Source organism: Propithecus coquereli, unplaced genomic scaffold, assembly GCF_000956105.1.
Source record: "Propithecus coquereli isolate 6110/MARCELLA unplaced genomic scaffold, Pcoq_1.0 Scaffold39, whole genome shotgun sequence".
Taxonomy (NCBI): Eukaryota; Metazoa; Chordata; class Mammalia; order Primates; family Indriidae; genus Propithecus; species Propithecus coquereli.
In genome coordinates, this window is record NW_012149618.1 from 4,000,035 (window position 1) to 4,011,386 (window position 11,352).

An 11,352-nucleotide genomic window follows, 5' to 3' on the forward strand; every position below is an offset into this window, starting at 1 on the left:
GGACACGGTATAGCCAGGGCGTTCCTTCCTCTGGTAAACACGGTGAACACCAGGCTTCTTAAAAATCCGGACTGTCAGTCATGGGCCCCGGCACTGCTTCTGTGCTGATCCGCCCCGGGCCTGGCCAGGGCTGGCGGCTGTTCCCGCTCTATCTGGAGAGGCAGGGTGAGCACACAGCGTGGCCACCCACGGCTGGGAACATGCGCAGCTGCCTCTCCAGCACCCCGTTTCCCCGGGGCAGGGCCCACTCGCTCACATGTGAGCCCCGGCAGGCAGTGCAGAGTGAGAAGCAGGTTTCCAGGGCTGGAGAGGGCAGTGTCTTCTGTGGTCCGGAGACCTTGCGGAGTGTCCCACACGCGAGGAAGGGCAGCCAGGCCTGCAGAGGCTGTAGGAAGAGGAGTCAGGACATCCTGGAGCCAAAAGGCCTTGACTGAAGTGGGCCTGGTGTGAGCAGGACACAGGGGAGCCCCCAAGGCTGGGCTCTGACAGGTCAGGAAGGACAGAGCACCGGGGTAAAGTAGAGCAGCAAAGCAGTGCTGAGCCAGGCGGCCATGCCTCCGTCCCACACACGTCCCATACACTGGGGACCGTGAAAGGTCACAGCCATGTGGAGCCGTGAGAAGTTTGCCGTTGCCACCACTTAACGCAGAGTCCCGCTGCTGCCAGGCCAGGGGAGCGACCTGGTGGAGGTGCCCTGAGGACGTGGTGAAAATACCACGAACTGCAAAGGAAATGGGTGCTGACGCCCATCCTGCCTGCCTGCCCAGCCTCAGCCAGCCCTGGGAGGTGGAGGGGAGAACAGCGGGCAGGGGCACCCACGCTCGGCCACCTTCCCCTCCCACTCAGCTCCCAGGACGGAGCCGCCCGAGGCGGCAATCAGGGTCCCCGGGTGCCCGAGAAAGCCCACAGCGAGCCCTGCCTGAAAGCTCTGCCGCCTGGGCGCTGGGGCAGCGGAGGTGGGCACCACCTGGGGGGCTCCTAGCCGGTGTCACAGGCCTCCAACCCGCCCACGCCATTTCCAGTAAAGCAGTCAGTCCTGGGGTCTTTCCCCTTATGAAAGGGGCAGAGCAGGATGCCCTCCCCTCCCCTGCCACGCCCGGGTGTGCGTGTTTCACAGTGTTCAGCAACTATTTTGTACCTTTTCTGTGACGGAAAATGATATCCCCACTGAAGTCTGAGGAATAAAGGGGTTTCCTTCCAGTCTTTTTCCTATTCATTTTTAACATGTTTGAAAACAATGTAAAACCATCCTGGATCCTGTTCTGTTTTTCACCTCACTTTATTTCCTGCCATCTTGCTACACGCCCACCTTTGGGGCATCTTCCTGGTATTTCTGCAGGTGGTTCCCACACCACCTCCTTTCGCTTTGCCTATTACTTCTTGATTTTCCCTATTATAAAAATATCCCATAAATAATTACTACTTTCTGTAGGAAGGGCACTTGGGCCAGACTAATGATAAGGCGATCAGTTAGCAAACAACAGAGAGAAACCAGGGTGGCCATGGGTGTCAGTTCATGCCTTAAAGCCTATGAGGAAAATGAGAGAACATGCTGGAATATTCTCTGGAGGGAGCGCTGAGGTAGGTGCTGGCAGTGAGGAGGGCGTTGAGCCTGCAGGCTGAGCTGAGGGTGGGCATGAGGAGAAGGGAGGCCGTCAGCTGAAACAGTTGTCACACGAGGTGGCCATCTGCTGCGGGGGGAAATAGGGAGCCCTGAAGGCTCATGAACAGGGAGGACAGGATAATCGTGACATTTAAGGAAGGTTCATCAGTGTGGTGGTTGGAAGGGCCACCAGCAGAGGGTAGAGGGGGCCTGGGCCGCCAACTTCTGAAGGAATCGTGCCTTGGGAAGGGGCGGTTGGCACCGGGAAGGAGTGAATGGGAAGAGATGGAAACAAGAAACATCTGGAAAACAGCCCTTCGTGCTTAAGAGCAGTGGGCACAGAGCGCCTGCAGGAGCTGAGGAAGCCATGGTCGGATGCCAGGCCACAGGCCTGGGAGGACTTCAGGGCACTGGGAGCCCGGGAGCTTCACCACCCTCTCCAGGCCCTGGGGGCGGAAGCAGCCTGGGGCCTTGGCACCGGGGCCGCCTGGGTGGGGGCCCAGGGAGTGCCTGGAAACCTGGGTCAGTACGGACGCGTGGGTGAAGGTGGGGAGGAGCTCCCCTCAGTGTCAGAGCCTCGGGAAAGGGGGGATGCCCGCCCCGCCTGCCTCTTGCCTGCCAGGGCAGCTGGGCGGCCCCGGGGCTTGGCCTGAGCACAGCCTGGACCCCCAGGCTGGAGGGGAGGCAGCAAACCGTTGGGGTTGTGAGCCCAGGTCCACAGCCCAGGAGAAAAAAATCCTCACCAAGCCACTTACTGGCTGCCTGACCGTGGCCTCTCTGAACCTAGTTTGTCTCTAAAATGGGAATGATGATGACCTCTACCTAACAGGCAGGCTGTGCTGACTGGGGGGATGCTGGCTACTCCGTGCTGGGATCTGTCATAATAAGCACCCACGGGCAGAAGCTCATGTTACTGTTATTAAGGGGCCCTCGGCCCACCCCTAACCCTAGCCCAGCCACACCCGGCCAGCCCAGGAGGCTGCAAGGGGCAGCCCAAGGCCTCAGTGACCGGCCCGGCTCACTCAGGGCCCAGGGACCAGCCAAGGGCCCCGTATGTCACTGAGGTGTCTCTGAGCTTCCCTGAGAAGGCCTCAGCCACTGGCCCCAGCTGCCTTGCACAGAGACAAGTGGGCATTCCACACTCTCTTCTAGAACTCCTGCTGTGTGCCCGCCACTGTGCTGGGCACTGATAAACCACCCCTAAGAGGCATCAGACCTGGCCCCTCAAGGGCCCACATAGAGAAGCAACTAAGCTTCTGGAAAGTTCTGGAAGAGGGAGAGCCTATGGCAGGATGAAAAGGGCTCTCGAGAAGATCCCAGTTAGGGGATCAGAGCACGCACTTGGGAGATTGACATCTGTCTGTCTCCAAGGACCACGGCTCTGACCGGCAGAAGGGGGGAGAGAATGAGCCCAGTAGAGGGCGCTGCAGGGGGTCAGGAGGGGGCCCAGGCCCAATAGTCGGATGATGATGACGTCAATGACCGTTTGTTGAGTGTCCCCTCTGTGCTCGCGCGGGGTCAAGACCCTTTGCCACATCATTTCTTGCCCTCACGACCACCCTGAAAGGTAAACATTTTTATCCTCATTTTACAGACAAGGAAATGGAGGCTCAAGAGAGCGACCCCGGTTCCCGACAGGACGAGCAGCAGCCCCAGGGGCCAGGCTACCTGGGCAGGCCAGGACGGGAGTGCGTTGGGGTGGGCGGAGTGGACGGGAAGAGGGCGCACCCACACGAGCCGGGGCTGTTGTCCCTTCTGAGGCATCTCCCTGCGCCCACGCCCTCAGCACCGTCTCTGCCTCCCTCCTGGCTGTGGCTCTGTCCCTGGGGCTCTGCTGCTGCCTCTCTGGGGAAAAGGCAGGTGGGGGCCTCTGGAGAAAAGGCGATGGGCCAGCTCCATGCTGGTACAATGACCAAGCCAGTGCTCACCCAATGACCAAGCGTCCAGGGCCATCAAGACCACGTGGTCCAGTGCTAACACTGGTACATAAACTGAGGCCCAGTGAGGCGCAGGGACCCAGCCTGTCATGGGCTGTATGACCTGGGGCAAGACCGCCCACCCGAGCTCCATGCTGGCGTCCGGCCCAACTTCCTCACTGATGCCGTGGGCTGTGGACATGTGGAGGTGACTGTCCTCTGTTTGTTCCCAGGACTGACCAAGGGCAGGCCTTGAGGAGGACCCGCCTGCCTCCAGAGACGTGCCACCCCCTGCACCACCTCAGCCAGCCCAGAGGGTCTCCCAGAGGGACAGGAATGTTTTTCTGAACAGCTCAGGCCGGGGGCAGGTTTCTCTGCCAGCCTCCTCGGTCTGCGCAGGCCCAGACCACTGGACAGTCATGCATGGCCGATCCCAACACCATTCTGGGCCTGAGCTGCTTCCTCCTCCTCCTCCTCCTCCTCTTCCCCCAGCGTGAGGCTCAGGGCCGTCCTGGCCGCCTGACGGGCTGACTGGGAGCTGGGGAATGAGGCTGTGTGTTGGGTGTCTCCTTTCTCCCAGGGGCTCAAAGCACTTTATAAGCATTACTCTCCTTCATCCACCCCGGCTGTTTGCTTGTTTGCTCTTTGTGTTTTATTACTAGCTGGGGTGTTGCACCTAATCCTCGGGCACCCTATGGCGGGGAATTCCCCCAGCCGGAAGCGGAGGAAACAGAGGACGCAGTCCCCACCAGCGGCTGGGACCCGACAGTCATGTGCCACCCAGGCCTGTGGACCTTCTCATCTTCTCTGGACCTGCCTTTGCACCCTCAGCAGCCAGCAGGAAAGGTGTCCCCAGGAGGCCACCAAGGAGGTGTGGTTGACCCAGAGCAGAAAGGTGCAGGGAGGCTGGGCCCTGCCGAGCACGGCTGAGTGACCCCAGGCAAGTTGCCTGCCTCTGAGCCCTGCTTTTATGAAAACAGAGGATGAGAGGGAAAATGAAATCAGAGTCTGCGGAAGTGCCTTGTGAGCGCTAAAGTTCTGCACTAATGTCCGGGGCACTGCACCCCCCTCTACAGTACCAGGGGAGGACAAGATGACCCCGTGGGGACGTCCAACCCAGACTTCTCACTCTGATTCTGACTCTGAGGTGAAAGGAGCTCATTCCCTCCTCCCCACACACCCTGAGCCTGAGCTCCTCGGCCCAAGTGACCAGAGTGGAGGGCAGGGGAGGGGGACGGGTCAGAAATCACAGCCCAGGGAGCTGTTGGGCCTCAGGTGTCTCTGGGTAAATGGCCTGGCCTGAGGGAGCTCCTTCCAGAGCTCCACGCCCTGGGCAAGCTACACTCTCGTGACCCTTCAGATGCAGGCGGGCCCTCAGGGTGTCCGCATGGGGGGAGGGTGATGCCAGCCCACCAGTGCCTATCTGCCTGCAGGGTCGCTGGAGTGCCACTGCCTTCTCAGAGGAAGGGAGGCCTTTTTCTGCACCCGAGATTGCTGTCTGCTCGCCAAGCCTGACCCCCATGGGTGCTGAGCCTGCAGGGAGGGGCCACCCATCTCCCTGATGAGCTTACCCTGCCCCCTCTGGCAGGAGGGACCACCCATCCTTCCTAAACACATAATTGTGATAACAATACATGTCCCCAAACCCTTGTCCTCAATTCCAAACTCCCCAAAGCTCTGAAAGTCCAAAGTTGTTTTTTTTTTTCATAACTTATTTAGCAAAACCTGGCCTAATCAGACATGAGGCTACCTACGATCTATTTTTCCCACTCAGGGTGAATATCGACTTGTTTTCAATGAGGAAATATTAATGTGTTTGACTATAGGGTGCCTCCCCAGACCTCACTGGATTATATATGGTATAGGATAGGTGTGATATTAACTTTCTAAAACTCCAGAGGCCTATAAATTCTGAAACCCGTATGACCTTGGGTTTCCAAGAAGAAATTATGGATCTGTGGTCACCAGCCCTGAGCGCAGGCTTTGCTGTGTCCCAGACACTGTGCTAAGCACTTCACAGGTGTCAGTTTATGTAATGCCAACACCCGGACTTGTTTCACGTTTCAGGGGCAGGAACTGAAGCGCTGTAGGTTAAGTAACCTGGCCGAAGTCACACACTTAACTGAGGGGTGGTGCCAGATTTGAACCCAGGCAGTTTGGCTCCCTGCTGTTAACCCCAGGCTGTATAGGCAGGAGACTGAGGCCCAGAAAGAAGGGGCTCACTTAACATCATCTGGCAAGTCCCAGGTGCAGCTGGGCCAGGGCCCCGAGCCCCCACACTGTGCCTGCTCCTGCCTGCTGGGGGCCCGCTGCGGGGCAGCGAGTGCACCAGCGGCAGCCCAGGAACTCGCAGCCTGCTCAGGCTCAGCGTGTCTGGCCCATCAGGGAGGAGCTTAAAATAGAAGAAGTTCCCATGGAAAGTTTTAAGATTTCACTGGATTGAAACCAGATCACTCTGTGCAAACAGACCCCACCAGCAGGCGCAGGGTCTGGGCATCAGCTGTGCTCCCCATGTCTGTTCCCAGCCTGCCCCAGGGAGGGAAATTGCCCTGGGAGGGAAACTGCCCTGGGGGTGCAGAGAGGCTGGCGGGGGAGGGGAGGGAGCCCCAGGACAGGGACACCAGGGCAGGCTTCTGCTGATAGGAAGCAGCGGGAGACACCTTCCCTGGGGCAGAAAAGTGTCCCCAACACTTTCACTGGCTCCATCTGCTCTCCAGTTTCTGAAGAGGAACAGAGAACTTGGGGAGAGGACTCACTCGTGCATCTTTCCAGCCATCTCTCTGTTTGTCCACTTACCTGCGGAAGAACAATCTCGAGCAACCTCTCCTTTATTTGCACACCACCCACAGCAAGCACACCCTCCATGCGGAGGGCTGCGCGTGAGCCACCAGGGACACGAGGCGAAGTAGACACAGTCCTGCCCTTTGGAAACTCCAGACACACTGAACAGTCATCATAGCAGCACAGGGGTGGGGGACATGGGGGACACACACGTGACCCTGGCTAGTGGGATGGGGGCTGCACAGACAAGGTTTTGAGCAGGACCCAAGAGGGAGAGAGAAGAAGGGGCATGCCAGGCCCACGGCCAGGCCTGGTCACTCCAGCTGGCTGGTACAGGGGCATGGAGGGGGTAAACCGTGAGAAAGGGGCCAAAGGGAGGCCATTAAAGGGCCTCCCAGCCCCATCGAGTTTCCTGTAAGGAAGAAGGGGAGGCAGGAGAGGGTTGTGTGTCTTCTCGGCCCCGGGCTGGTCAGGGCAGACTCCTCCCCTTTCAGTGGCCAGTGGTAGTGACCTGAGCAGTTCAGCGTGGGTCTCCTCTGGGGCAGGGCCTGTCCGGTCCCCTATTCAGCCCCGCCTCCCGCACGGGGTCAAGCACTGGGGGAAGAGATTGCTGAGCTGAACTGACCAGAGGACGCCACTAGGACCCGCTGTGCCAATCTCCTCTGGCCTAGAAATCAAGTCCCTGCTGCTCCTAGAAGAATGAGACCACCAGGGAAATTGGAGCCTGAACTGGGTTTTATATGGTATTAAGAAATCAGTGCTAACTTCATGAACAATTGGTAAGACTTGGCATTGTTATGTGTTTTTTAAAAAAACCCTCATTCTATTGGAGATAAAAACTAAAGTATTTATGGATAAAATAGTATGATGTCTGGGACTGTTTTAAAATACCAGAAAGACAGTGGGCTAAGCGGTGGAAAAGATTAGACAATGTTGATGAGCCTTGGCGCCGAGTGCTGGGCTCACGGGATCCCAATACTCCCTCTTCCCCCTCCTGGGTGTGCGTGAACTTCTGCATGATTTTAGTTCCAGGCAGAGGCACAAGCGTGGGAGTTTCTAGAGCACTGATCTCCTGGAGTGGGGAGGTGACAGGCCTCTGGCTCAGGCTGTGGCACTCCAGGTTGACCCAGAGAGAACACCCCACTCCCTCCAGTCAGTCCCCATCAGTCCTCCTTGCACGGCCCACTCTTCTCTAGTCCATCCGGGGGCCTCGCTCAGCAGGGGGAACACTCGGAAAGGGACACCTGGCTGCTGTGGGCTTGTCACTTGGGAGGGTGATGAGGGGAACACACCAGGCCCCTGCCCCTGGCCTCCCTGCTTGGGTGGCTGAGGCAGAGAGCTGTGCCCGGGGACGGGTCCTCCCTGGGTGCAGGACTCGACTGGATGGCCCCAGAGAAGTCAAGGCTGGGTACTGCTGGCTGACCCTCACCATCCTGGCCACTGGAGTGGTCATTGTGGCCACAGCTGCCACTGCAGATAAGGTTGCCTGGGGGCTGTGGTGGCCCCATCTCTGGCCCCTGTATCACCCAAGCTTGGGCTGTGAGTGGGCCCAGAGCAGGCCTGCCCCTGCCCACTGCAGAGATGGCAATAGTGTCCTGGGGCCTCAGTTGCTCTAGGGTTCCGGAGCCAGGATAGTAGCTGGACAGCTGGATGGACGTTGGGGAAAATGCCACCCTCCCCGCTCCAGGGCATCCCAAATTAATCACTATGGCAGTAGGGCTAGCAAGGAGAATTCTGAAGGACTGAGGGAGCAACCTGCTTCCCCTGGAGCCCAGCTGCTGGCCCCAGCCTGCATAATTGGGAAGGCATTCCTGTTGACTCCCTCAGTGTCCGCGCAGATGCTAGAAGAAGAAAATGGCTTTTCCGTGCCTCCCAAGCAGCCACACACAGCCTGGCCCACCCCACTGCACGTGAAGGCCCAGCAACTTGATTTTCCCAGGCCCCTCCCACCCGGAGCAGGACCCAGGAGACAACTTCTCAGTCACGAATCTCGGCCTGTGCGGCCCGGGCCTCCTGCCAAGGGCATGAGGAAGGGGGAGCTGGGCTCAGATGCATCCCAGCGCCTCTGGCTCTGGGCTCGTGCCTTTGGCTCTGCTTCTCCTTCACCTCCAAGTCACCTTCGGGCCTGGCAGTCCAGCTCCCGGCCTGCCTGCCACCACTCTGCAACCCTGGAGAGCCATTTAGCTGAGGCCCAACTCCTGATGCTGGAGGACAGGCTGATGAGAGGAGAGGGCAGCCAGGGACACTGAGAGTTGCCTGGGACTCTGTGCAGGCAGCTGTGGCCACCGCGGAGTGACTCCTGATGACGAGTGATGACTTGGGGACAGTGTCTGGAGGGTCCGGGGGTCCTGCAGCCAGCCCAGTCCGCTGCATGGATGTGTCTGCTCCAGCTGAGCTTGGAAGCCCAGGCCAAGGACAGAGCCAGCCCTGCCTGGTTCCCTCCCAGCCCTCCCAGAGACCACCCACGCAGGCTCTATCAGCCTGGATTATTCTCCAGAGCTCCAGCTCAGCCCTCAAACCTGCTGTCCCCGAGCTGCTCAGGCCTTCCTGCCTGGGACTGCTAAGCCCCAACAGCTGACCCTGGCAGGCATCTGGGCCACAGGGAAAGATGTGGGAGTGCGGCTTGGGGTGGAGAAGGGTGGCACCACCCTGGGACAGTGCCCACCTGGACTGGCCTTTGACCCTGAGGACACAGGCCTCTGAGAGAAGCCCAGGCCTGAATAGGGGAGGAAGGATGGGGGACTGTCACCCAGCACCCACCTTGCCCTGGTCTGGCCTTGGTCTCCTCCCAGGCCCCAGGCTCTGGCCCCATGGAACTATTTGCTGCCATACACAGGCACTGTGATTCCTTCCCCTGAACTTTGGCTCAGGCTGGTCCCCTCTCCCAGGCGTGCCCTGCGCCTCCTCCCCGCCAGCCTAAATCCTGCCACCCTCAAGGCCCGGCCCTTCACTGGGCCCTGGCCCCCGCATCCTGTCCTGTGCACACACAGCACACCTTTCTGGAACATGCGTCCGAGTCATTGGCACACAGTGGACACGGGTCCTGCAGCCTGACTGTCCCAGATTCAGTCCCAGCTCCGCCACTTCCTGGCTGGGTGATCTTGGGCAAGAAACTGAAGCTCAGTTGCCTCATCTATAAAATGGGAATCACAATGGCCACTTCACAGGTTGTTTTTTAACAAGGATTAAATGAGACGTGTGTGACATGCTGTCTGGGGCTTGGCACTCGCAGTGCTCAGCAAATGCAGTGATTACTCAACACTGTGGTGGCAGCAGCGGTGGCAGTGGTCATCGTCGCCAGCATTACCCCTGAAAAGAGCGTAGGTTCCCTGAAGACAGGAATGTGTCTTTTGTCTCTGTATTCTCTGCCCTCCCACCTGCCCCTCTGTGCCCCTCTGGCCCCTGCAGGGAGGGCGGGAGGGCCGCCACTTTCCCCAGCAGTGGGCGCACCCGAATTGAGATGGCTCTGTTGCTTCGGCCACCCCAGACCCCAGCCTGACGTCCAGGCTCCTGAGGGCAGCCTCAGGTAGGGGGCCCGGCCCAGCCAGGGCCCCACGGTTGCTGCGGGCCCACTTGTGCTCAGAATGGAAATCGACTTGTGAGCCCTGGAGACTCCTGGTTGCCTCTCGGAGGAAAGGTAGCCTCTTGCTTCCTTTCTAGGAAACAGACATTCCTGAACACCAACTGCATGCCAGGCCCATTGCTAACTGCAACCTTGGGCAAGTCCCAAACCTCTCTGAGCCCTGGGCCTGTCATCTGGAAACTGAGCACTCCATAAAAAACCTACTTCAAAGGGCTGCTGGAACAGTAAAGGACATAATAAAGCGCAGAGCCCAGCAGGAGGCGGGTACCCAGCTGCCCTTGCCCCACGCCTGCCATACCCCGTCCCTCACCTGGCGGCAGCACAGGACACTTGGGAGGGGGGCCCTGCTCTGGGGAAGCGGTGATCTCCCCGGGATGGGCTGCTGCTGTCTTCCTGCCCTGTGTAGATGGTGGTTCAGGGCCTGCTTCTCCGCCACTGAGGCCCAGAAGGTCCACCCTTGCTGGTGGGTGGGGGTGGCAGTTGGGGACCTCAGGACAGGGCTCTGGCTGCTCTAGCTCCCTGCCCTTCCGGCCCTTGGCCTTTGCCTGATTCCTATATCCAGCAAGCCTTGAGTCTGTGCTAACAAAGCAGGGGCCAGAAAGCCCCCTCCAGCCACCCCAGGTCACCCTGGCCTCAGCTCAGCCTGAGGATCTCTTCTCTGGCCGGTCATGGCCGGCTGCCCTCCCTGAACCTTCCACCAGTCAGTGCAGGCACCAGTTCCCCCAGGACCGGCTGAAACTTTGAGCAGTGAAGTCGCTTCTGGTTTATCTGGAGGAAGGAAAATGACGTCATGAGGTAAACCACACAGCCTAAAACCACAAGGCTGGGTGCCCCAGTGATGTTTGCTTTTCAACAAAAGTCACTCGTGCACAAAGGGAGAGGCAGCCCGGGCCATTCTGGTCACAGGGTGGCGGGAAAGACACAGGGAGATTTTTAACATGGAACCACACGGGGGAGAGGCCCCTCAAGAGGACGGACGTCACGGCCAGGCAGGGCGGCTTCCTGGGGCGCCTCGGGAGCCCCTGTGTGGAACGTCACCTGCTGGGCAGGGCAGTACTGCCGGCTGCTCTCGCCGTCTCAGGCTGGCACCTTGGGGACTCACGATCACAATTACTGTGGCAGCCCCGATAACAGTGCCGGGAATAATACTGTGGATAATGCGCACTGTCCATGTGTCTCTGCTACCTCCTCAGCACGACCCCATGAGATAGGACCCTGCGAGGCAGGCAGGGTCCCCACGTACAGGCGAGAGAGGAGGCTGGGGGCTTCTGGCCTGGGCTTTAACCTCCAAACTACAAAGCTGTGTCCCTGACACGCTAGGTGTCTGTCTGTCTGACCCGAGGCCTGTGTGAGTGGCTCCCCGTTTCAAACACTAACTCCCACCTACTCACTGTGATCCTGGGGAAGCCCCTGCCCTCTCTGAGCCTCAGTTTCTTCATCCGCCAAGTGCCCTGCCTCCCAGGTAGGAG